The sequence below is a fragment of the Pongo pygmaeus genome, chromosome X (genome assembly GCF_028885625.2).
Source record: "Pongo pygmaeus isolate AG05252 chromosome X, NHGRI_mPonPyg2-v2.0_pri, whole genome shotgun sequence".
Classification (NCBI taxonomy): domain Eukaryota; kingdom Metazoa; phylum Chordata; class Mammalia; order Primates; family Hominidae; genus Pongo; species Pongo pygmaeus.
In genome coordinates, this window is record NC_072396.2 from 156,449,541 (window position 1) to 156,475,267 (window position 25,727).

Consider the following 25,727-nt stretch of genomic DNA (forward strand, 5'->3'; position numbering starts at 1 on the left):
GCAGCCCCAGTTCCCGCCAGTGCCTCTTCCTCCACACCTCCCCACAAGCTGAGGGAGCGGCTCCGGCCTTGGCCAGCCCAGAAAGGGGCTCCCACAGTGCAGCCAGCGGTGGGCTGAAGGGCTCCTCAAGCGCAGCCAGAGTGGGCGCCAAGGCTGAGGAGGTGCGGAGTGCAAGTGAGGGCTGCGAGGGTTGCCAGCTCGCTGTCACCTCTCAGTTCCACAATAGAGCCATGATTGGACTCAAAAAGACCCCTCTTTTCTGGGATCCATACATTTTCTGGGCTCCATTAGGTCTTGCTCAGGTAGTGCTCAGGGGTCCAGGGAGGGTGGAGAGCCTGTATTGGGGGTGGAACCTTTTGACTCGACAAGCTAAGGGCTACGTTGAAGTGGTTTGTCTGCACCCCTAGTTCCAGAGGCAGTAGTTATCTCGGGCCCCAACATCGCGAGGTCTAGGGAAAAATGCTACCACTCCTCCCCCCCACTTCTGCCGCCACGCTGCCTCCGTGCCTGCCCCCTCTCTCTGCCACGCCCCCACCACGCGCTTTGCACTCTGGGGCCCGCGCACTTCCTTGGGGAGCGCACTGCCTGAGGAGTCAGTTAGAAGCTGCTCCTCATTTGCAGACTTTCCGGGCGCCCACCAGGCTCCCGGGCTCTCACCGGAGACCACAGGGAGGAGCTTCAAGGTACCCCAAGTTCCTGCGGCCTCCAGCAGTGAACACTTCCCCCAGGGTGAGTGAAGTCCGTTAATGAAAGCTACTCCAAAGTAAAATGCCTTGGGGTGGCGGCGAGGAGCCAGCCCCTTTGTCCCTCGGTGGCTGAGGAGCCCAAGCTACTCCATCAGAGACATTCCCTGCAGGCCCCTCGTTTTCATGGTCATCCTGGGAAGGTTGGTTGGGATGAGGCAGAAGGAGAGGGGTGGCAGTGGGTAGCTGGGGGTTGCACGAGGAAGACCCCCACATTCTGAACCTCCTCCTGCATTGGGCACCATCGTAGGTGCACCATAGGAGGCACCCGTTGATTTTTCTTTGGACATTTCGAGAAATTGAAGCAGAGTTGGGAAGAAAGGAAAGCTTGGGGTGTCGCGAATAGGCCGGCCTGAGCGGGCGGTTCGGGTGAGAACACCAGGCTCTGTCCGGTAGGGCTGGGGCGCGTCTCCATTACCACAGTCGAGGACGGTGTGCTGGGGTGGGCGCGCATATTGAGAGGTTTGCCTGGCTTTTAGCAGATTGAGCAGTTTGTGTACGTGAAATCTCAGACTTCAGAATTTTCAGGGCAGTAGCGGCTTTTCAAAGGATCTGCTTGAAGTTTTTGTTGTTGTTTGGGTTTGTTTTTTGCTTTTTTGGATTTCAAATGATGAGGAGTTTATGTCAGGATGTGTATTTGGGCACACTTAGACCGAGAGCACAGAAGTTGTGGCTACGTTAGAAAATGTGTTTTTACAAAATGGAGTCAGATTAGCGTGAAAATGGCAGCAGCCATGTATCTGAAGACCTATAATGGAGGCGAACGTGGGTGCGGTGGCAGGCACCTTAGTCTCAGCTACTCGTAAGGCTGAGTTTGAGACCAGCTAGGGCGGACTTAGCGAGACCTGTTCTCTACAAAAATTAAAAAAAAAAAAAAATTAGCTGGGCGTGTGGTGCCCAACTAGTCAGGAGGCTGAGGTGGGAGGGATTGCTTGAGCCTGGGAGTTCGAGGTTGCAGTGAGTCATGAATGAACCACGGCACCCCAGCCTGAGCAACAGAGCAAGACCCTGTATTTTCAATCAAAACTTCCTTCAAAAATTACAACTTATAAGACAATATTTTATCAGTTACTCATCCATCTTAAGGGAACATAACTTTCCAAGGTATAAAATCAAGAATGTAAATTAATCTACCCTGGATTATGTAATATGCATGCCATACACCACACAATATGCCAGGAAAGGCAGGTAGCAAAGTCATGCTCCAAAAGAGATCCAGGAACAGAATCAGGCGTCCTGGTTTTTTTGAGGTATCCCTACTGACTGGCTGTGCTTTTCTCTAACCTTAGTTCTTTCGGTAAGTTCAGTTGTATCTAAAGTAGATTTGTTGTGCTTATTTCTCTGCCAGTTCTAGAACAGAGAGTACTGAGGGATAAAGACAGGCAGCAAAAGAAAATCCTTTCCACCAAACTAAAGAGAATGGGCAGAAAGCATTGGACTCATGACTTTGAAAGTATTCAGGCCAATGTAGCCAGTAGATGCCCTCCAATCTGTCAGTACTTACTTGGAGAGACATCTGTCTTTGAGATTAGCCTAGCACTTCCTTAGGAGAGTTGGCAGTGATGGAGGGAGGATGTGGGGGCAGGAACTGGACCTTTCTTCCGTCAGCAAAGAACAGGCGTGAGGGCTGTTCCTCCTTTTCTTTTCCCAGCAAGTCAGGAGCCAGTGGGAAGTGGTTTTCTTTTTTCTTTTTTCTTTCTTTCTTTCTTTTTTTTTTTTTTTTTTTTTTTTTTTGAGACGGAGTCTTGCTCTCGCCCAGGCTGGAGTGCAGTGGCGCAATCTCGGCTCACTGCAAGCTCCGCCTCCCAGATTCACGCCATTCTCCTGCCTCAGCCTGCCAAGTAGCTGGGACTACAGGCGCCCGCTACCATGCCCGGCTAATTTTTTTGTATTTTTAGTAGAGATGGGGTTTCACCATGTTAGCCAGGATGGTCTCGATCTCCTGACCTCGTGATCCGCCCGCCTTCGCCTCCCAAAGTGCTGGGATTACAGGCGTGAGCCACCGCGCCCAGCCAGAAGTGGCTTTCTAATGGCTGGCCTTTTTGTGCAGATTTCTTTGCAAAGTAATTCACAGATACCCAGTTTCTTGGGTGATAAGAATTAGACTAGAAATCCTCCTACTCTTAACTGAAAGCTGATAGGGTTGATAATGTAATTAGGATTATGGGGAGAGCATTTGGTTGTTGGTAGTAAAACGAAAATTTGTGATAAAAGTGTAGTTTAACTCTCCTGGTTTTGGTTTCAACATTTCATTCAACACATATTCAAAAGTTCTGTTAGAGGCACGTTTTGAGCTAAGATACAGGGCAAAGCAACTGAGAATAAAGATGCAAGCTTTTAGGGAGTCCATAGGCTGGTGGAGCAGAGAAACGTGCAAACAAATTATTATATCCCATTATTTGCTTTGAGCTATAATATGTGAATAAGAAACCCAGACACTGGACTTCAAAGAGAAGGGAGTGATCAATTTACCCTGGGTTAGGGCCTCAGCCCATCTTCCCTGAAGAGGAGGATTTAGATTGGGTTTTAAATTATGAGATTAATAACTCTGGAAGGAGAAGGCAGAGGGAGACACACATACTAACAAAATGATGGAGAAGCAAAAAGGCCTAGCATTTTCCGAAGCAGGAGGTGACCAGGTGAGGGTGGCTACCCTTGTGACCTTTGAAAGAGGAGGGATCAGTTTGAGGGGTTGCCTTTTATTTCTTGGACAGTAGGGAGCCATGGCAGGATTTTAAGAAAGTGATTCCCCATACAGGTTGATACCCTTTATCCAAAATGCTTGGGGCCAAAAGTGTATCAGACTTCAGATTTTGGAATACATGTAATTTGCATTATGCTTACTGGGTGAGCATCCCTAATCTGAAAATCTGAAGTCCAAAAATGTTCCAGTGAGCATTTCCTTTGAGTGTCATATTTACACTTAAAAAGTTTCAGATTTTGTCCGGACACGGTGGCTCATACCTGTAATCCCAGCACTTTGGGAGGCTGAGGCAGGTGGATCACCTGAGGTCGGGAGTCCGAGACTAGCCTGACCAACATGGAAAAACCCCGTCTCTACTAAGCCTGGCGCGCGCCTGTAATCCCAGCTACTCAGGATGCTGAGGCAGAAGAATTGCTTGAACCTGGGAGGTGGAGGTTGTGGTGAGCCGAGATTGCACCACTGCATTCCAGCCTGGGCAACAAGAGTGAAACTCCGTCTCAAAATAAATAAATAAAGAGTGAAACTCCGTCTCAAAATAAATAAATAAATAAAATAAAGTTTCAGATTTTGGAGCATTTCAGAGCTCAAAGGAGTAGTCACAGCTGGAAATAAAGATGCAGTGTCATCAAGGTTTCTTTTTGGCAGAGGCTTCTGGGGACTACTAGCACCTCTTTCTGGCTCTGGTGTCAGGGAAATGAGTCAATGTGTACCCTGCTCTAGCCATAAAAAGCTGCTGTCTCTAGTCATGCTGATGTCATTTAGACTGTGTCTGAATGTTGATAGGCAAAGGTCTGTGTGACAAAGGCTTCCACTAGATTTTCAAGGAGGTACTCCCCGAAAGTCAGTCTCTTAAAAGAAAAGATCTAAGCAATTGTCCTTTTGTTTTGTTTTGTTTGTTTGAGACAGGGTCTCACTCTGTCACCCAGTCTGGAGTACAGTGGCATGATCTTGGCTCACTGCAACCTCTGCCTCCCGGGCTCAAGCGATCCTCTCACCTCAGCCTCCTGAGTAGCTGGGACCACAGGTATATGTCACTATGCCCAGCTAATTTTTGTATTTTTTGTAGAGATTGTAGGGTTTTACTATGTTGTCTAGGCTGGTCTTGAGCTCCTAAGCTCAAGTGATCTGCCCGCCTCGGCCTCCCAAAGTTCTGGGATTACAGGTGTGAGCCACCACACCCGAACAATTGTCATTTTTTTAATGGAAAATACAAACTACCTTTGACGTCCCAGTTTACACTGAAACTTTACATTTGCCCCTTGTCCTTTATCAAGGGCTTAAGATGTCAGCAAGGCTTTCTCCAAACACTATATAAATATTAAATTGACTTCCAAATGTTGTTTACGAGAACTAGAATACCGTTCTTGTTATTTGATATGTATTTATGGAGTGTGTGTGTTCTGACTTGAGTCTAGCTAATGTCCCAGTAGGGTAGGATGTTTTGGACGTTGATGAGTTTTTCTTCTGATTCTATTTCTAACAATTAGGCACATTGTTTAGGTAACTGGTTGTTCCTTGATTATAGAGTGTTCATGACCACTAATAAATGTCCCCCATATTTAAATATACAAGTTATACCTTTGGGATGGCAGGGAGCTAAGGGCCCTCAGCTCTTTTATATGCTAATACCTGAGATCAAGGCACATGATATTACTCAATCAAGCTAATATTTAGCTTTGGAAATTAAAGCATAAATTCATGAATGTGAATAGTGTTCTTCTTTCTGCATTGATATTTAACTATAATGTATGTATGCACACAATGTTCCAAGATTTCTCCTTTTGTTTTTATTTTTTTGATGATGTATGTTTCACTTGCTGCAATATTTGTTGACTTCATGAATACTACTGATATTTAGGGAAAGTGTGTCTTTCTTTAAGCTTGTCTCCTTGTTAAGGTGAACCTTAACATTCAAGGTTAAGGTGATCCTTATCATTTGAGACATTTCACCAAATATGTGGGTGAGCAATGCACCTTAGACTTCTCAGTGAACTTCTCCATCCGTGTGGTATCTGATCCTCCTGAGAGTGGCCATATGCGGTACGGAGGCCAGGGCTTAGCACCATTTTACAGGTACTCAGACAGGCTAGGTGACTTGCCCAAGATCACACAGCTAGTGCAGAGCTGGGACTAGATCCCAAGAATTCTGACCTCAAGAGGGGTGTTGATTTCCATTGATTTTGCAATTCCCCCTACTTAAGTCACTGGATTAATAATTTTAAAGTGTGGATTAAGGCAAGTATATTTTGTTGGCTTGCTCTCCTCTAACTTTAGGTCTCCCAGTTGGGAGAATGAACTTGTAGGTTAATAGTTTCCTAGTAGAAAGCAATAAATATATTCCTTAGTATAGACGATAAATTGTGGCAGTTTCACTCTCCTCCTTGGGCTGCGTCAAGATCACTTTGAAACATTCCTGGGTATTCTTCATACAGGACTTAGGGCTGTTTACTCTTTTCCGTCTCCCATATCAGCCTCCTTTGCCAATCATCTTCAGAAATATAGGTGTAAGCTGTGCTGTAAGGCATGAACCACACAGCACTTTGAAATGAGAAAGCTTTAAAGTAACAGGCAGGAATTTGAGGGGGAAATTCAAAAGTCTTTCTGCACAAAATGATTGTACTTTAAGGTGAAGTTCACAAAGTCAATCAACATGAAGAATCTGGAAACACTCATTGAGAGCTGTTTCATTTTTTTATACATTCCACAAGAAACAAGGTAGAGCTTTCGTGTAAAGTTCTAACTTGTGATTAGAGAAGGCATTTGAAGTGTATAGAACAGAGAGTATATTGTAGCTGGCAGCCAGGGCATTTGCAGAGCTTCACGTTAATGGGCAAGTGTCTTAACCATCAGCATTGAGAAAAGGAATGGCACAGGAGTCGGGGCTGAGGGGTGGGGTGGGGAGAGGGGCTCTGGCATCAGGTAGCCAAGAGTCAGCAAAAATTACAGAGATAATTTTAAGTGAGGAGGTCGATAGCATTTCTTTCAGGAAGTGGAAGGTTTCCTTGGCCCCTTTTTCTAATTTGAGAACAATGTGGTTCATACATTGTCAACCTTTTCACTCGGTGGTATATATTTTTTGACCTTTTATGTGATATTGATACTTAATTTATATATCCATCTTAAATTAATTTTGTTGCATATAGATTTTTATGTGTGGATATAGCCCTTTTTAAAAAATTATTCAACAGCTTCTAGGAGACAACTTCTCTGCTTTTTGAGATAAGGCAGCCCTGCAGTAGGCAGAACAGTAGGGTAGGATTCAGGAGAACTGGGGGTTAGGCTTGGGATTACTTGAAGATAAGGGATTTAAAGGAGGTTAGGATTCTGTTCCTCTTCTCAAAGTTGAAATAAAGTAAAATAAATTAGGAGAAACCTAATTAGAAACCTAATTGCTAAAGGGTTTGTTTCCCTACTCAGACTTGCCCTGATTTAAAAACTGTATTTACAGAATGTTCACAGCCATGTAAAATAGACTGGAAAGAAATCCTCTAATATGGCAATGTTTCCCTCAGAGTGGTAGAATCATGCTTGTGTTGTCTCTCCTTTCTATTTTGTAAATTTGGCACTCTTTAAAAAAGAAACCTAAAATACATTTCCTTTTAAAAAATGAAATCGTAAAAAGAAACAAGAAGCCTGGCTCGTTCCCAGCATTCTAAAGGGGAATGATTGTAGAGCTCCACAAAACTGGCCAAGGAGCCAGTTTTGATCTCTTTGGGAAAGGGTTTTGATCTCTTTGGGAAGTATTGTAGGGAACAGCTTTGCTGGCACTCCCACAGCCCCTTTCCTGTGTGGAGATTGGGTTGTGAGACCTTTGTCTTGAATGGTAAATGCCCAGCATGCCGCCAGGAGCCCTAGCTGTGGTCACTCCCTCATGGAGCACCTTTTGGGTCTGAGGCTGATAATTGTCCTGCTTCTTATGTGGTAAGCTGTCAGGACTGTGGGCTGCCAGCTGCCTTAGCTTTACTAAAAGGAGGTGGTTGATTCATTCTTTTACTGTGGATTGTCAGCTGAATAAAGCGGCCCACCACAGCCTTAGGGACAAAAGCTCTCCATTAGGATTACACTGCCAGGTTGGAGAATGGCCCTTTCAATGCTGTACAACCTCAAACAGGGGCTGTATTAAGCTGACCACCTTTATGCAAATCTCTCTCCTTTGTCCAAAGGCCCCCTCATGACAGAGGCCAGCTAAGCCTTTATGGACAGATAGGCTTTGTGCAAGGCTGGGGGATCACCCAGGTTAGGTGTTTCCAGGAAGAAAAGTGGATTGAGGTGATTTTGTAAATGTCGTTGCTAATAAATTGAACATTGGCAAAACTTGCACTTAAGACGTTACTTGGGAAGAACAGATTATTAAAATGGAACAGATTGAGGTGCCATAGAGTTCTGGAGTGCTGAAATTGTTGTCCTTTGGCATTATGCAAAACAACATTATGTCTTTATCTGTCTTTTCCAGTTCCTTTCTAGTTTCCTCCCTGATCCTGAGCTGCTTTGTTTTTGTCCAAAGTGGAGAGGCTGCTCGCATCTGTGCTCATCTCCTCCTTAGTTGCTTTGGCTTTTTTCTCTCTCCTTGCTGCTGTGTTTTCCCTCCACCCATCTAATAGAATATTTCCAAGGTCTTATCTTCTTTTCCTCATGTCACTCCCTTGGGGCGCTCAAGTGATTCGTCTAATTTCAAATATTCTCTGTGAACATGTCTTGTAGAGTCATGGATTCCCCAAGCTGAAAGAGACTTCCAAGTCATCCGTCCGACTCATGTCTATGTGGTCAAATCGACAATTCTTGTCAAATAGAGGTTGGAGTTTCTTCCATGTTTCATTGATGCCTAAGCATGCAAGAGAACCTAAAGTTGATGACTTTTCTCTCAGTACTTTTCCATGATTCAGTTTTTCTTTAGGAAAAAACACTCTCCCCTTTTGACCTCCAGCTACTTTAGCCCCCACTGCCCCAGGCCCATAACGGTAGCAACACATCTAATTCTTAATCTTTGTTCCTTCTCATATTAGTCTGCCTCCTTCATAGCATGTCTGGGAGTCATCCTTTCTTGCAACCTTTTTCTCTTCTTTCTGCAGCAGCTAACCTCGAACCTCTTCTCAGCCTGTCTGCTTGAGCTCCCCTTGCATCATCTCTTTTAAAATTAGTTTGATCTTGTGAATCAATTCTCAGAAAATCTGAGTAGTGCCCAGCTACCTCACATAGTAAATACAAATGTTAAGATCTTCAGTTAGAGAATCCAGCCTGACCTGACCACTTTGATTTTCTCATTTGATTTTTCTTAACACCTTTTAACATTCCAGCTGCTCAATTTTTAGAGAATTATTTTGACAGTTGTAAGTTATAAGAGCTATAGCTCTTCTTTGAAATAATAATATTTTAATTTTTCTTTAGGTCCTTTTGATTTACAAAAACCCCCCACAACAACAACAATAATAACAATAGCAATGAAAACACCAGACACAGTGCCTTGCCCATAGTATGTTTGGGGGCATGAATGATGAATAAATAAATAAAAGTATTTGAAATCACTGTAGATAACTTGATTTTCCCAGAAGCCAGAAATGTAGAACCCGCTGTCCTGGAAACTGTATTCTTTCTTCCTTGGTAAATTCCTACGGCATCAAGTAGAGGAAACCTTAATAAATATGGACTGGGAGTGGCCTAAAATATTCCACTATAATCTGTAATACTTTCAGGTTCTCTACGGTTCAAATTTTTCTGTTTGCTTATATATGAAAATCTTTCTGTTTAAAAAGTCCTTTAATGAAGTGTTCCAGTATCATTTTCTCTAGATTGTTTTACTGATTGGCTGTCAATATTTTAAATTGAAAATGGACTGGAGACAGAGAAAAACTTACCTATCAAATTCTTAATTAAATTAAATGATTCATGAAGATGTCTTTTAAATGGCTCACTTGAAATATACCTTTATATGAACAGAAATGGCTGTCTCCATATTAAGTCATCTGTATTAGTTCATTCTTGCATTGCTACAAAGAAATGCCTGAGACTGGGTAATTTATAAAGAAAAGAGATTTAATTAACTAACAGTTCTTTAGGTTTTACAGGAAGCATGGTATTGGCTTCTGGAAGGAGCTTTTACTCATGGTGGAAAGTGAAGCGGGAGCTTACACATCATGTGGCTAGAGCAAAAGGGGGTGCAGGAAGATGGGGTGGTGACGGGGGGTGGGGGAAGGGCATGCTGGGGGTAGAGGTTGGGGGTGGGGGTGAGGGAGGGGAAGTTTTGGGGTGAGGGTGGGGGCTGGGGGTGGGATTGGGGGAAGGTGCCACATACTTTTAAATGACCAAATCTCTCAAGAACTCACTCACTATGGAGAAGACAGCACCAAGCCATGAGGGATCCACCCCCACGATCCAGTCATCTCCTACCAGGCCCCACCTCCAACCTCGGGGATTACAATTCAACATGAGATTTGGACAAGGACAAATATTCAAACTATATCATCATCTGTCCTGCATGTTTTCCTACATTTTTTTCTATGTCTTAGGTCGTTCTGTTCCTGCCTCTCATGATCTCTGGAGAAGTAACAAGTTCTTGATTTTTCACAATTTTCAACTAGCTGAATGTTATTCTTCATAGTTTTATAGGCTATGTTTAGATAGCCTTGTGTTGCTGAGAGAAACTTACCCTATTCGCTGCACTGATCAGGGAGAGACTGACAATACAGGACTTTGATACAGTACCAAGTAAGGCAGGTGCCATAAGGGGTACAGGCAATGTGCTATGGAGATGGAGGAGAGAGGATCAGAAAAGTCTTATTGGAGAAGATGCTTTGGGGGAAGTGCCTTGAAAGATTTATATTACTTCATTAAGTAAAGATATAGGGAAGGACATTTTAGGCAAGGAGATGATCATGAGCAAAGGCTGGGCAGTATGAATGAAGAGTGAGTGTCTGGATAATAGTGGGTACTTCCTGGAATTCAGGAATGGTGTGATTGGAAAGGTGAATTGGGTTGTATTATAGAGAGCCTTGGGTGACAGGCTGAGAGTTTTATTGTGGTGATGCTTAAGATCTCCAGACAAGAACACATGTGATTGTAATAGGAGAGCACATTCAATAAATATTTGTGGAGAAATCATATATTGAACTTCTTGTATTTCCCCTTTACTAACATGTTGTCTGTAATGAGGCAAGGTAGAAACGAATTTAATAAACCAAACCAAACTCAAACCTGTCTAACTAAGTGGGTTCCAAAGTCCACATGACTACTCTTGCTTGCTTCACAATGGCTTCAAGCGACAAACCTTGTGAGGGGATCTTCCTTGAGGTCACAATTGTGCCAAACAGGTAGTCCCAAGTGCCAGTCACTAGTGAAGTTAAGCACTGGGCATAAGTGCCAACTGTGGGCACCTAGCCAGGTTCTTGCCAGATGCTCCTTGGCTGATGTGAATGAAAGTCACCTGTTGAGGAGTGGCTCCAGTTCATGTCACCGGATGATTCTTGAGCTTCTGCCCTGTGCTAGGTGCTGCAGACAGGGAGAAATCAGACCACATTCTGGCCTTGTGCTCATACTCCACTGGGGGAGACAGACAAGGGGTCAAATAGTGATCATACATCTTAGAAAGTGACAAGTGCCCTGAGACAGTAGCGGACAATGAATTCTAGAGGGTTCAGGGAGAAAGAAGCTGAGGAAAACGTTTGTGAGAGTGCATTCTACCTGAATCTGGAAAAACTTGAAAAAAATGATGTACTTTGGGATTCAAGTCCATACATCCAGGTTCCACTTACCTTTACACCCAATAGATGCTGTGGGGATATATTTTGCCAAACATCAGAAACAGATTGCTCTTTTAGGACTACACTATTTGGCTTTGGCATTGGTATGCTCCAGAGGCAAAAATGGTGTGTCCCTCAGAAAAGGCAAGAATACTATTTGCCTAAAGTGAAGCAAGTCCATAGAATCTGTTAAAAGAAGTTTTTGAACATCAACACTTACATTTTCTTCTTTTTTTATTAAAAAATAGAGACGAGGTCTCGTTATGTTGCCTAGGCTGGTCTTGAACTCCTGGGCTCAAGGAATCCTCCTGTCTCAGGCTTCCCAAAGTGTTGGGATTACAGGTGTGAGCCACTGCTCCCAGCCATCACACACTTTTGTATCTATAAACCAAGGTAAAGATTACAAGTAAGAGTTTTTACATTGCAGAAAAAGGAGAATTCCCTTAGAGGCAGATCTAAACACCATCTCTAGGGCTTGTATCAAAGACCACTGGACAAAATAGCATCAGAAAGCTCCGTCCCTTTGGTCAAGTAAACCATCATGGTGATTGCAGGGGGCTGGAATTGGGAGGAGACTAAAGACATTTGACTTCATGCAAAAGCTAAAAGCAGTTTAAGAACATTTTTTTTTTTTTGGCGGGGGTTGGGGGAGGTGATGAACATTCCCAGTTTCTCCAATCGATAGCATTTCTGTGAGAATTGTAACACTATGAAAAGTCATTTCTAATCTGGAAAGTCTTGGTGGTTGAAAAGTTTCTCTTACCTTTGTTTTCAGTTATGTGATTATTGAATTTCCTGGTGTTGCTAGATGGGCTATTTTTTATTTAAAAACATCTCTTTTTTCTAAGATGATCTGGATAGACTATCCAGTGCCCATACACAACACTCATCAGTTTTTCAATCTCTCATTCTCAGGTAAGAAAACTATTTTTGTCTTTCAGACTTTACTTTTGTACTTACCTTTTTATATTTTACTATGTACTTGTAATGGAAGTAAGATTCCTCTGTATTTTGAAACGGATCATCAAGTTGTAAGTGGGGAAAATCTAAGTAATGAGCTGGAATTTTTTTTTCTTTTTTGAGACAAGGTCTCTCCCTCTCTGTCACCCAGGCTGGAGTGCAGTGGCATAATCATGGCTCACTACAGCCTCGACTTCCAGGGCTCAAGCAATTATCCCACCTCAGCCTCCTCAGTAGCCAGTGAGTAGCTGGGACTACAGACATGTAGTGCCATGCCCAGCTAATTTATTTTTTATTTTTAAAATTATTTTTATTTTTAGTTTTGTTTATTTATTCTTTTGAGACAGAGTCTCACCCTGTCACCCAAGCTGGAGTGCAGTGGCACAATCTTGGCTCACTGCAACCTCCACCTCCCAGGTTCAAGTGATTCTCCTGTCTCAGCCTCCCAAGTAGCTGGGATTACAGGTATATGCCACCATAGCTTTTTTTTTTTTTTTTTTGTATTTTTAGAAGGGATAGGGTTTCACCATGTTGGCCAGGCTGGTTTCGAACTCCTGACCTCAAGTGATCCGCCCACCTCGGCTTCTCAAAGTGCTAGGATTACAGATGTGAGCCACGACACTCAGTCCTCATTTTTAAATTTTTTTGTAGAGACAGTGTCTCCCTGTATTCTCCAGGCTGGTCTTGAACTCCCGGGCTCAAGCGATCCTCCTGCCTCAGCCTCTGAAAGTGTTGGGATTGTAGGCGTGAGCCACCATGCCTAGCAATAAGCTGAATTTTAAAATAATAACACCTGAGTTAGTAATTCATACAATGCTCAGTCAGGCTTAAAGCATAGGCCAAGATGTAACATCATTCAAATAGTCAAAATCAACTCTTATCCCAGTGAATTGATTACATGTGAAATTGTGTAGCACCAATAATAAAAATATCTGTTTATGGATGTTCTTGATTTTCACCAATGACAACTACAGATTTAAAGTGCAAATCATATTTTATCTTGAGATTCTACTTGATCACTTTAAATGTAGCACTCTTCTAATTTCCCTCAGAGGATTATAAAATCAAGTGAAGGAAAGAAGATGTCTTAGTTTTGATAAATTGGTGATTGTAGATCAACAAGAAGTGTGTGTGTGTGTGCACACGTGTGTATGTGTACTCACTTGTAGAACAGTTGCAAACAAAAATGAACTTTAATGTTAATTTTCGCCAACTACTGTAATTTTATGTTTATATAGATATTATATGATTGTATTCTCTCAAAACATAGCATATATTTATTGCCATAAATGTAATTTGATTTTTACATGATTTGCCATAAATGTAATTTGATACTTCTGTAATTAAAAAGTAAATAGATACAGAAAATAGATTTATAAATCTTAAGATATAACAATTAGAGCTCATTCTCACCCAATTCTTTCAAAGGGGGCATTTTTCCAGCTATGCGGCTGGTCAATTCTGTAAATATATTTTTTGAAATTACATGAGACAGCCCAGTGCAGTGGTTGTGCACCTGTGGTCTTAGTTATACGGGAGGCTCAGGTGGGAGGATTGCTTGAACCGAGGAATTATTAATAGAAGCCAGCCTGGGCAATATAGTGAGACCTCGTCTTGAAAGAGAGAGAAAGAGAGTGAGAGAATGAGATTTACATTTCTGTTATGCTAAGTTGCTCATTTAATAAAAAATTCTCAATAGAAACACAAATTATCCTTGCACAGCCTTGAAATTCCATTTTGGGACCATTTCCTTAGTATAGGAATTCTACTGTGGTGGTACATATAGTGAACAGATTTTACCTTGTTTCTGTCTTCAAAGTTATTTCAATGGCAGAGATTAATAGCATATTAATTTATGGCTCAAACTGTTTGCCTGAAGGAGACTTATTACACAGATAATTCTGACAGAGGCATATACCATAATGCACAGTCATTGCAATTGTTTTGTAAAAGAAAGGTTAGGTGAGAGTCTTTATTTATTTATTTATGAGATGGAGTCTTGCTCTGTCGCCCAGGCTGGAGTGCAGTGGTGCGATCTCGACTCACCAAAGCCTCCACCTCCCGGGTTCAAGTGATTCTCCTGCCTCAGCCTCCCGAGTAGCTGGGACTACAGGCATCCACCACCACGCCCAGCTAATTTTTTTGTATTTTTAGTAGAGACGGGGTTTTACCGTGTTAGCCAGGATGGTCTCGATCTCCTGACCTCGTGATCTGCCCGCCTCAGCCTCCCATAGTGCTGTGATTATAGGCGTGAGCCACTGCGCCCGGCCCTGAGAGTCCTTTATTCTTAGAGTTGTTTCCCAGGTATTTGGGCAGGCTATGCTGGGGACCTTTATGGGAGCACTTTGAACTGCAACCAGTAAACCAGTTAAAAAGGATCTCTGCTATTACCACATTCATCTTTCCCTGGACCATTCATAAACCTTGGAGGGGATCCTAAGACTAGTATTTTTGTCACAGAGACCATTCAATATTTGTTAGGCTTTCAAAGTTTCCATTTTGTCATGCATAAGCCAAAATGCATGCATAGGTGTTTGAGGATAGAAAGTAAAACAAGACAAAGACACATTGAAGTCATCTTGGAGATTCTCTGTGCTCCTAGATCTATTAAAAGTGCTGAGATGTCATGTGTCAAGAAATCTGCTTCAGTGTATTTAACCAGCATTTTTTAAATGTTCACCGCTAAGGAACACTTAATACCTATTTTTATTTTTGCTTAATCCTGTTAACATCTTTTGGTATTCGTGTTCTGCGGGACCAGTGACCTTTAGGAAAGTTGTTGTTACCTGTATGATACCATTGTATATATGTGATCAATGGTATTTGGCTCAGCTATATTGAATTCCCTAGGAATAATATTGACCAGCTATTTCTGAGCAAGAAGACCATCAGCTAATTGCAGTGTCAAACTTCTTATGACAACTGGTCATGAATGTTTTTGTGCCAAATTCCCTGATGTGCTGATTAAGGCTCTGGCAGGTTTGAAGGCATCAAAAACTCCTGAGGTATCTCCAGTAGGTTCAAAAACTGGCCTTGCAGGCTTAAGAACTTTCTCTGCTGCAGTGACAACAGAAACAAGCCTAACTCCCCAAATCCAGAATGAATCTGTTGACTCAGTCCCCTCTGATCTTAGATGCTGTTGCATGGGGATGACATTTGCCAGAGATTTCTCCCCTCTCCCTCTCCTCTGAGTGGCTTTGAGACGGTGGGTTTTGGTAACTGAGTTCACCTCGTTGGAAAGTGTGGACACCAGCATCACAAATGTGGTGAACAAAAAGGCTCCTCCCCTTCCAAGGAAGCGGGGAAGGTGGATTGCTTCATTGAAGAGTTAAAGAAAAGAGTTTTAGAATATATTATTTGATTTTTTTTTCTTTTTTCAGGATCATCTGTTGGGCATTTAAGTCACAGACCAAATCCCATTCCATGTTTCTGAGAACCCATCCTTTAAAATACTGTAGAAAAATGGGTTTGCCTGTAGTTTGACAAATAAACTTTTCTTTAAGGAAACAGTAAAATGTGATTTTCCCATTCAGCAAAACTTTGAAATTCTTTGCATCAAGTTTCAGTGAGTTTTATTTTTAGTGTATATGATTGGAATTCTGTTTAATACATAATTTTTAAAAGTCGGCATCTGTTTATATTGTATATAAGCTAGATCCAGTGTGGACAATGTCATATAAAATGTTAATCTTACAAGCCGGTAAAGGCTTCAAGTTTAACTTAAGCCTGTTACTAACTTTGCAAAATGTTTTAATAAGGTGAGTGACTAGAAAAACCCTAGTTTCTACAGATTTTAATAAACTCAAGTGAGAAAATATATATAAAATGAAGTTTTACCCTTACATGAGTAATAATAGAAGTTTTAAAAGTATTATGCAGATCTGTAGAATCCAAGTCAAAGGATAAGTTGTTATTCAGCTTTTGTAAGGAGCAAAGGAATAACTGTAGGAAGCTTAAAAGCTGTAGACATTTTAGGGAAAGAGGCATAGTGAAATGGACATGAGAGTAACGTAATCTTGACTCAATTTTAACTTTTTAAGCAGTCATTTGCAAACTCCAATGCTTTAACTAATATTAAAACATGATTACTTCATTCATTTATTTATTCATTGAATAAAAATTATTGGGAGCAAGTGAAGATGTGAGGTGTGGAGGAGATGTGCAGGAAAGAAAGAGCCTCTATTCTGGGTTGTTGGAGGCTGTCATTTAGTACTTAACATTATTTTTCTTGTTAGACAAGATTACACATGTTGGATTGCCTCAGTGGATTGAAATGGAAATTCTATTGAAATATAATGGGTGAAAATAGTTTTTCTTCTGTAATGGTTTGCTCTCTTTATCTCAGTAGCAGTGCAGTCTATTTTCTCTGTGAGTCTAAGAATGACAGCCTGAGCTTCTCATTAGCCAGGGAACCCTGAGCTTCACTCTAGCAGAGTTCAGGGCATTTAAGAAAAAGTATGATTACTTTAACCCAGACACTTCCCTGCTGCCCATAACACCAGATGCTGACCCTTTGTGCTTCTGTTTCTGTATTCCATCTGTGCTCTTCATTTTTATTTCTCCCTCTTAGCTTCCAGAACACTTTATGTATAAGTTTTTAATGGAATTTATTAATTTTGACCTTGTATTCTAGTTATCCATTTACAAGTCTAATCTTCAAAGAGCAGAACAAATCGACTTCATCTCTTTATTCTCCAGAGTCAGCCACAGAGTCCACACTTAGAAAATGTCTATAAAATGAATTAATGTTAAATGAATAAGTGGAATTTTATTTACAGAGAACTCTTCCGGAAAGATGTGTTACATGATGTGTGTTATCTTTACTTCCACAAATGAGTCTCTACTTTTTATATAAGAGCTATCTGGTAAAGAGAACCAGGATATTAGAATATGGGTTTTTCTCCTGTTGACCTTTTCCTTCGAACATGCTCCCTTTACATCTTTTCTTATAGACGAACTATCAGTTACACGTTTTGAGTTTCTCATTCTTCATTTTTGGTAAATTCTCTGTTTGATTTCTTTTGGAGAGGAACCCATATTAGAACTTGGGGACAAAATGATGAAAAAGGAGAGAGGAAAAGAGCAGGATACAGGAATAAAGTGTCCACTAATGAACCCTGGAAAGAGAGGCCATGAACAGCCAGCTCTGTCACCTCAATTTTGCATAGGTCTCAATTCAATGAGTAGCTGAAATAGATAGGATAGAGTTACAGTGTGTGAAGAGTAGACAGGAAAAGTTCTCTAGGAGGTGTTCAGGGGCAATATTCCCAATAATATGTCCTTGAATCTTTTTTTTTCTTTTTCCTTTTTTTTTTTTTTTTTTTTGAGACGGAGTCTCGCTCTGTTGCCCAGGCTGGAGTGCAGTGGCACGATCTCAGCTCACTGCAACCTCCGCCTCCCAGGTTCAAGTGATTCACCTGCCTCAGCCTCCCGAATAGCTGGGATTACAGGTGTGTGTCACCACGCTCGGCTAATTTTTTTTATTTTTAGTAGAGACGGGGTTTCACCGTGTTAGCCAGGGTGGTCTCTCTCCTGACCTCGTGATCCACCACCTTGGCCTTCCAAAGTGCTGGGATTACAGGTGTGAGCCACCACACCTGGCCCCCCCTTTTTTTTGAGACAAAGTCTCACTCTGTCACCTAGGCTGGAGTACAGTGAGTGGCACAATCATGGCTCCCTGCAGCCTTGACCTCCCAGGCTCAAGTGATCCTCCTGCCTCAGCCTCCTGAGTAGCTGGGACTACAGACCTGTACCACCAGGTACAGGTCTGTCTTTGGATCTTGAGTGCATCTAAGAGTATCAGCCTTGGTTCAGTGTCATGGTCCACTTGGATATGACAGAAACAAACACCCAAAGGGGCTTTAGGAGAGCTCTAGGTGGGAGAGAGGTGTAGCAGGGGCCTAGAACTCAGATACTGGAGGGGGAAGTGATGAGGAAGAGACAAGGATGGAATGCACTTCAAGATTCTTACCTCCTCCGAAGCCTAAAATGCTGCTGCACTTCAGCTTTGATACTGTCTAGAGGTTTGAAGTGCACTGGACTGTCACTCCTTGCTATAGACCAGGAATTCTCAAACATTCAAATCCTGTGTCTTAGCAATCACTGTCAAGGGACTGAGCTCTTAACATGATGGAAACCAAACTCTCTCTCCTATTTTTTTTTTCAACGAACAACACTGATGTGTTTACAGACACTTTGTCAGCATAGTTATGATTTTTTGTGAGTTTCAAGAGCAAGATCAATTGCTGAAAAGTTATTGGACATAAATGTAATTGCTACAGAACATCAAAGTAATTTGTTGATAGGCAAGGGAACCAGAATTGGGAGAAATGTGGGATGTTCGTGCTTAGTCCTAGTGAGGTGAAGGTCACAGATGGAAATTGGGGGTGGGTGTAAGGAGGGTGGTCAGGAAACAACACGTGACACTTGCAGATGGGCAAGAGTGTTGAAAAAGGGCCAATGCTAAGTAATGAAAAGGCAGTACACTACAGCAAGTGAGTGCTCAGGCACTGCCATGGACTCTCAGGATGGCCTTGGGAAAGTTAGCAAAAATATTTGGAACCCATTTTCCTCATGTGTAAAATGGGGATGATAATGCCTGGGATGTAGTAAGTGTTTAATAACTATCACTTAATGTTATTACTATCTTTAATTATTCTAAAATCTTATACTTTTCTACTGCTGTAAATCTAAATTCACTAGCTATGGTTGAATATGAGCCCCATTCCAAGGGAGGTTTATTGCTTAAATATAAAAGTAACATAAGGAGGATGGTTTCATCTCCAAGGAACTCTTATAACAAGGGACCTGAGGACAGATTCCCTGTCAAGTCCCAGCGTAGTTTTTTTTTTTTTTTGAGATTTTGAAGAAGAATGAAAGTAACATACTCTTCATAATTAATTTAAAAATTGGCAATATTTTTCAGTTCTACTTGTCTTTTAGATTTCACAGACTGTTTTAATCTTGATAAAATCCTTTCTAATTGTGGAGTTACAATGATTGACTTAAATGCCTCTCCTTATTGACTGTAAACTTTGTGAGGACAGAGACTGTGGTATCTTCATCTCTGGATTCTCACACTTGGTATTACTAAGGCTGGCTCGGAGTATGCACTTTGTGAATGTATTGGGAATAAATGCAGTACTTCAGCTTTTCGACTTAAGGTGCTTTCATGTGTCCCAGTCCTAGAAGAATTCAGGCTAAGTCTAAGGGAAATCAAAAGAAGATCTAAAAGAGATAAAAATTTACTGATAGTTCTATCAGTTCTCAGCTAGATTTTTATAAGATGTCAATTTGGAGAAGAGTTTGAATTTAATGGATTAATAGAACATCAAGGTTGGTATATAGGCACATTCCTAGTGAGCAGAAGGTCACAAATGGATGGAAATTGTGACATAGCTAGAAATGTAAAGACCATTAACAATAACTTTGGAATTCCCCTCTGAATCCCACAGTAGACCACTCTCATTGGGAAGTGAAGGCTAGCCTTTGAAATAGAGATTGAAGAAATCAATCAGGGAAAGATAGCACCAGACAATACATCCAGAAGAAAAGCAGAAGCTTTTCTTTTCTTCATATCAGGGGTTTATTGCTTCCTTTACAGATTGATTTCTGTGTTTAATATTAGGACATGCTTTGGGAATAATGAAAAACATGAAGTTCTACAGGCTGATTGAATTCCACTTAAAATCTTACAATTCATGTTTGTCACCTGGATATCTATAGGTCTTATTCACTAGGTTTTATTGTCCAGCTACTGTAACTAGCCGTGATAATGTGTACATTTGAGTAGCAGACTTCAGATTAATTTTCCTTTTTCAGGAAGTAAAGTCCTGCAAGGATGTCTTGTTCTTCTACTGGAAATCAAAGGAATGATGAACTTCCCTTTGCCTATTGGGGGTGGAGGTAGCCCTGGGCAGTTATAGATAGTGTGAGACAGCACTTTAACCACTAGATGCAAGAAACTTGGAATTGATTTGTCTTGTAAATGTTTCCACAGGCCATTACCCATTCTCTAACCCTTTGAAACGTCTTTAGACATGATGGGGTTGGTGAACCTCACACAGAATTCACTATGGAAATTAAATACGCTGGATTTCTCTGGAATTATTTATTCTGTAAAATCCTAGGACTCCTAGGGACCACATCTCTTTGATTTTGGTATTCTAAATTCTCATTTCCTCTATTTTGTCATCTCATTGTATAGGACCGTATTCTGTCACTGCACTTTGCAAAGAGAAGGGTGAGCTGTTAAGGTAACATAGTTTGTACCAAGTTTTCTATATCATCTTTTGTACTTATATACATTTAATTTGATTGAAAAAATACCCAATGCTTTGTGTCTGTGGTGCACAGTTCTAGATGTTTTAGGATATAGAAAGTGGAATAAGCCTTCCTTGTCCCGAGGAAGCTTACATTCTAGTGGAAGAATAAGAAAAATGCACATAAAGGGCAAGGTTTGGAAAAGAGGTCTTCAAAGGAAAGACTTAGGGGTAATCCAGGAAGACTTCTCGGAAGCAGTGGCATAGGTATATAAGGAAATCCAGTGAACTTTTTAACTCTTATACCAGACTCTCTGGATTCAAATCTTTGATCTACTACTTACTAGCTGGTTGATCTTGGGCTACCTTTCTGTGACTCAGTTTTTTCATCTATAAAGTGAAGATAACATCAGATCATACCTCAAAAAGATGTGAGAATCAAATAAATTATTTGCTGCAGAGGGCTTCAAGCAGGGCCTTTCCAGTAGTCTGGGATAATGGGGGACCCAGGGGAGGGCTTTAAGTGGAAGGACAGATCAAGTCAGTGTATAAGATCATATTGGCCGCTGGTTGAGGATGGACTAGAGGGGGCAAAAATGGAGACCATGGAGGAAGAGGTGGTTGCAGGAATTGAGGTGAAAGGACCTGAGCTTGAGGCCTGGCATCGAGGATTGGTAGGAGCAGGCAAGTGTGAGCGATAGTACAGAGGTGGGATCCAAGGACAGACAGGCTATGGATGCTGGTCAGATGGGCCCAAACCAGGGCAGAGAAGGAAGAGATGTTATGAAAATTGACTTGGCAACCATCATTTGCAAGAATAGATTGATGATATTCATGCTTGAGTATTTTGTCATATAACTGGGATTTTCTCTGCTAATATCCAGGTAAATATGAATACCTGGCTTTCTACTCCTTTCAGAGGATTGTTATACAATAAATGTAGAAATTGAATTCTACCGAATTTTTGTTGTTTCAACCAAGGAAGGAGAATGTTGCATTCTGTTGATAAATAAGGGAGGGAAAGTAACAAACATTTAATCACCTGCCTGATACTGATCAGCAGAATTCTTACGTGGCTTAGGGATTCTGGAGGAAAGGGCTGTGGGAAGGGCACTCAGTTTGACCATGGAAGAGGAAGCAGATTGCTTTGGGGCTTCATGTACAACCCAGGAAAATGCTGGCGGACAGGATGTAGAAGACTGCATCAGAGAGGGTAGCTAGAGAGCTTTCCTGCGCTAGAGTGAATGTGAAGGCTGTTACAAAAGCTTAGGCGGTGTTGTCCAGAGAATGTAGTAGTTATAAACTGAATTCTGAAGTTTCCCACTTATTCATATACTCACTTTCACATCAACTGGGCCTCCAAAATAGTTCAGAGAGCTTTTAGAGTAATCACTTCAGAGTTTAGTAAGAGAGAAAGAAAGTGGGTAGTGTAGCAAGACAGGGAAAGATCACCTTCCTTGAGAGTTGAAAAGCACTACAGAGGAGATGGTGAAGCAAATGTTTACAGACTGATTTTCCAGTGCTGTCAGGTACTAGCTATGTAACTTCAGACAGGCTACTTAAACTCTGAGTCTCAGTACCCTCATGTGGGAAATGGGAGTAATAAGCACCTATCGAACAGGGCTGTTGTAAGGATTAAATGGTGACTTGTGAAATACACAGGACCTAGTATGTATGTAGTAATCTCAGTAAATGTTGGTTATTATGGCTCTACCTCTGCTACCACTGCCCTACTTCAAGGCCCCAACCTCTCCCAGCTGAACTCCTTGGGTCTTCTAACTTAAGTGCTTCTCAAAGGTTAGCGTGCGTAGACATGGCTTAGAGAACTTCATGCCATGATGATTCTGATTCTACATGTCTGCGGCATCCCTAGAACTTGCCATCTTTCGTGAAGCTTCTAGTTCAGTATTGATTACTCTCTTGCCCCTTGCCCTGAATCAGTGGATTTATATAGGTGCCAGTCTTCCCACAAGCCTGTGTACTGCCAGGGTGTGGCAGGGACAGGGGTTGAATTGCTGAGATTTCAGAACTGGCAGGAGCACAGAAGGGTTTTATGGACTTAATTGGAATAAGACTGGGATTAATCGTTTAATGGATTGCTGATCTGTTTTAGAGCCTGCAGAAATTTTTGCTGGACTATCTAGAAACTTGAAATATTCTGCCGGAATGTTCAGGGATGCAAGAAATCTTCTGTTTCTTTAGTATTCCTTATTGTCTCGACTAAGAGAACATGGCATATGAATTCCCAAAAGGGGGAAATAAGTAAGAAATACCTTTTTAAATCTGACTTTGTTTCTTTACAGATCTGGGTTTGCCCCCCCCCCCCCGTTTTTTTTGTATCTATCTTTTAGGAACAGGATTTAGGATTAGCTGGGTGAGAGGAGGTGTTCAGCAAACTTTGGCTGACCATTTGCATTTTTCCAGGTAGGACTCAGCGTTCCCTCATTCATTTATTCATCCACCAAACATTTATTCAACATGGGTTTTCTACCAGGCACAGTTTAGGGTGCTAGGAATACAATAAGTGACAAAATTGGCCTGACCCTGTTCTCAGAAGGGGCCACAAAATATGCACCTGTGCTCAGAATGCACCTCAGCTTTGGTCTAGGAAAGATTGGGCATTTTACCTATGCAGGTATGTGTGTATGTGTGTGTGCGTGCTTCCGTGGAATTGAGTTCATTTTCTTCATTGCTTGGATTCCCTCACAACGTTGCTCAGGTCAGGGTCTATGCTTGTGCAGTGAGAGCTTACTGAAAGAACTAAGGTTAGAGAAAAGCACAGCCAGTCAGTAGGGATACCTCAAAAAAACCAGGACACCTGATTCTGTTCCTGGATCTCTTTTGGAGCATGACTTTGCCACTTGCCTTTCCTGGCATATTCAGTGTGGTGTATGGCATGCATATTACGTAATCCAGCTTAGATTAATTTACATTCTTGATTTTATCCGTTGGAAAGTTATGTTCCCTTAAGATGGATGAGTAACTGATAAAATATTGTCTTATGAGTTGTAATTTTTGAAGGAATTTTGATTGAAAATAAATTGGAAATTTCCACTGACTTGGTTGATATGTTTATATCATACACATTTAACATCATTACTGTCTACTTGAGAATTGTAAATATTTCATTATTTCTCACTGATTAAATGCCTTTAATAAACCTTATATGAGAAGATGACTTCACTCACATTGATGAAATGTGCCATAATGCATTTTCCCCTATAAACTTAAAACAAATTCTTGGAACCGTATTGAGATTTGAAAGACCATTTTCCTTTGCTCGAGCAATTGTTTATAAAGAGTGTGTACGTGTCTCTCTCTATATAAAGACAGAGTTGATCCCTGATAGTGCACAGCAATTTTTATAACTACAAATATATGATGTGATTATCTTCCACAATAGCATTTTAAATTCTTTGAGGTTTTTACTTTAAAATAAACAAATATTGTAACCAAAGTAATTATCCAAAGATGTATTAGTCTCTGCATTCTGCCTTTCTTCTGACCTTCTCTGGTTTTCTTTAAAATTCCACGTAAACATTTTAAATGATGTTTACATGAATCGAACACTTTCTGGCCATTACTGCACTGGGAGGCCACAGAGCTTTCCTTCTCTCTGTCAGTCTGGCTAAGCTGACTGACAGACTGGGTGAGGGAGGACAGACTGATCTGCAGAGCACATTTCTGGGTGCTGCTGAAATAGTACTCATTCTGACAAATCTCTGATTAGGCCTGCCAGGAACTGCCTGTGATTTAGGCAACCCCATAGAGAGGGCAGTTATTCCTGGGTTCTAGAGCACTAACTAGTTAACTTTAACCTCTTCAGATGTGGAAGAGTCAGGATATGTTCTCTCTTAGTCTCTCTTTATGAAAGATAGAATATTGTTCATGATCATACTTTTTGCATCATTAGAAATTACTGCTAACATTTTCAACTTAATTCTGCCCAATTAGGCCCAGAAACTCCAATCCTTGCATTGCTCTTCCTCTGGGACTTTTAATACACCTGCCCATTGCCTGCTGAAGATTCATTCCAGCCCCTTGACTTCTCTACTTTTTTTCTCAGTGAGCTTTCCCCGCATCCCCGCCCCAACTTCTTCACTTAGTCAATCTTTACATCACAGTTCTACACTTCAAGTACTGTGGCTAATATTCTTAGTGTCTCTTGTTCTCCTTGGTGCTCAGAAACACTCGGAACAAGGACTGATCTGATCACCCCCCTTCCCCATTCCTACATGTGGGCTGCTGTGTTGTTGGGGACAATGTCAGTTCTGCGCAGATCATTACCACTACAGAGTTATCCTCTTCTGCCACATGTTGCACCTTACGAGGACATACATTAGGTGCCATGATACCCTGACTCTGCACATAGGCCTGAGACAGCATTTATTCATGACATGTTAGACTTACCTGGTAGGCCCACTGCATGGAGATTGGTCTCCACACAGTTCTCTCATTGTTGCAACAACAGGTGATGTGAAGAAACCTCTCTGTATTGCCAAATTTTTGCCATCACTGCCCCCTCTGAGAAGACTGCATCCTTCTCACAGTCTTTTAGATTTTATACTGCTATTAACAATCTCTAATTAAAGCCATAATTTATTGGGTGGTTGCTATGAGTCAGTCATAGTGCTAGCCACTTCATATACATTAACTTAATTCGAATAAAAACTTTGGCATGTAGGTATTATAACCCCCATTCTAAAGTTGAGGTAATTGAGACTCATAGAAGTTAAGGACCAAAGATCACACATCTATAAACAGAGAGTTGGGATTTAAACCCAGGTCCAATTGATTCCAGAGCCCAGTCTCTTCACTCTTCAACACTGGTGTCCACATTATTTTTGAGAGGAGTTTCTTAATTCTGAGTGGCACACATACTAATTGTAACAAACTTTAAAAATATAAAAAAAAATTTACTTGCTCATTGTCCTATCACTAAAGGACACCTTGTGAATGCTTTGCTTTTGTTTCTCATTCTGTTTTCTACACAATATTGCATTTGATCATTTGCTTAACATGATTGGGTTCATATAGCACATACAATCCTATAACCTTTTCCAGACAACATTATAAGAAGTATTTTTCATAATACAGATTCTCTGAAAACATGCTTTTCACTAGCCTCTGCATTGATTACAAAACATGAAAAATCTACTGGGGAGTGTCACAAATGAGATATTCCATGAAATAAGAAATGTAATCTGGGGTGGGAGGATAAAGGGAGCTTGGACTCCTAGTCCTGGGCAAATGTTACTCTATTTGAAAATAAAGAATGCCACAAATATAGACATTTCCCATGCAACTGCACTAAAATTCAACTTTA

At 41.3% G+C, this 25,727-nt stretch overlaps 1 protein-coding gene across 7 annotated transcripts in view; it reads left to right on the plus strand.

The window, feature by feature from the left end:
• The first annotated feature begins 547 nt into the window (after positions 1 to 547).
• PASD1 (PAS domain containing repressor 1) overlaps positions 548 to 25,727 on the plus strand; it is a 114,826-nt gene continuing 89,646 nt past the window's right edge. For 4 of the 7 annotated variants that reach the window (XM_054471325.1, XM_054471331.1, XM_054471326.1 and 1 more), the window contains exon 1: positions 562 to 729. The gene's annotated coding sequence lies outside the window, so the exon portion shown is untranslated. Of the gene's footprint in view, positions 730 to 4,353; positions 4,472 to 25,727 lie in introns of all 7 variants that reach the window. The other 3 variants (XM_054471328.1, XM_054471327.1, XM_054471329.1) reach the window with 3 other exon arrangements.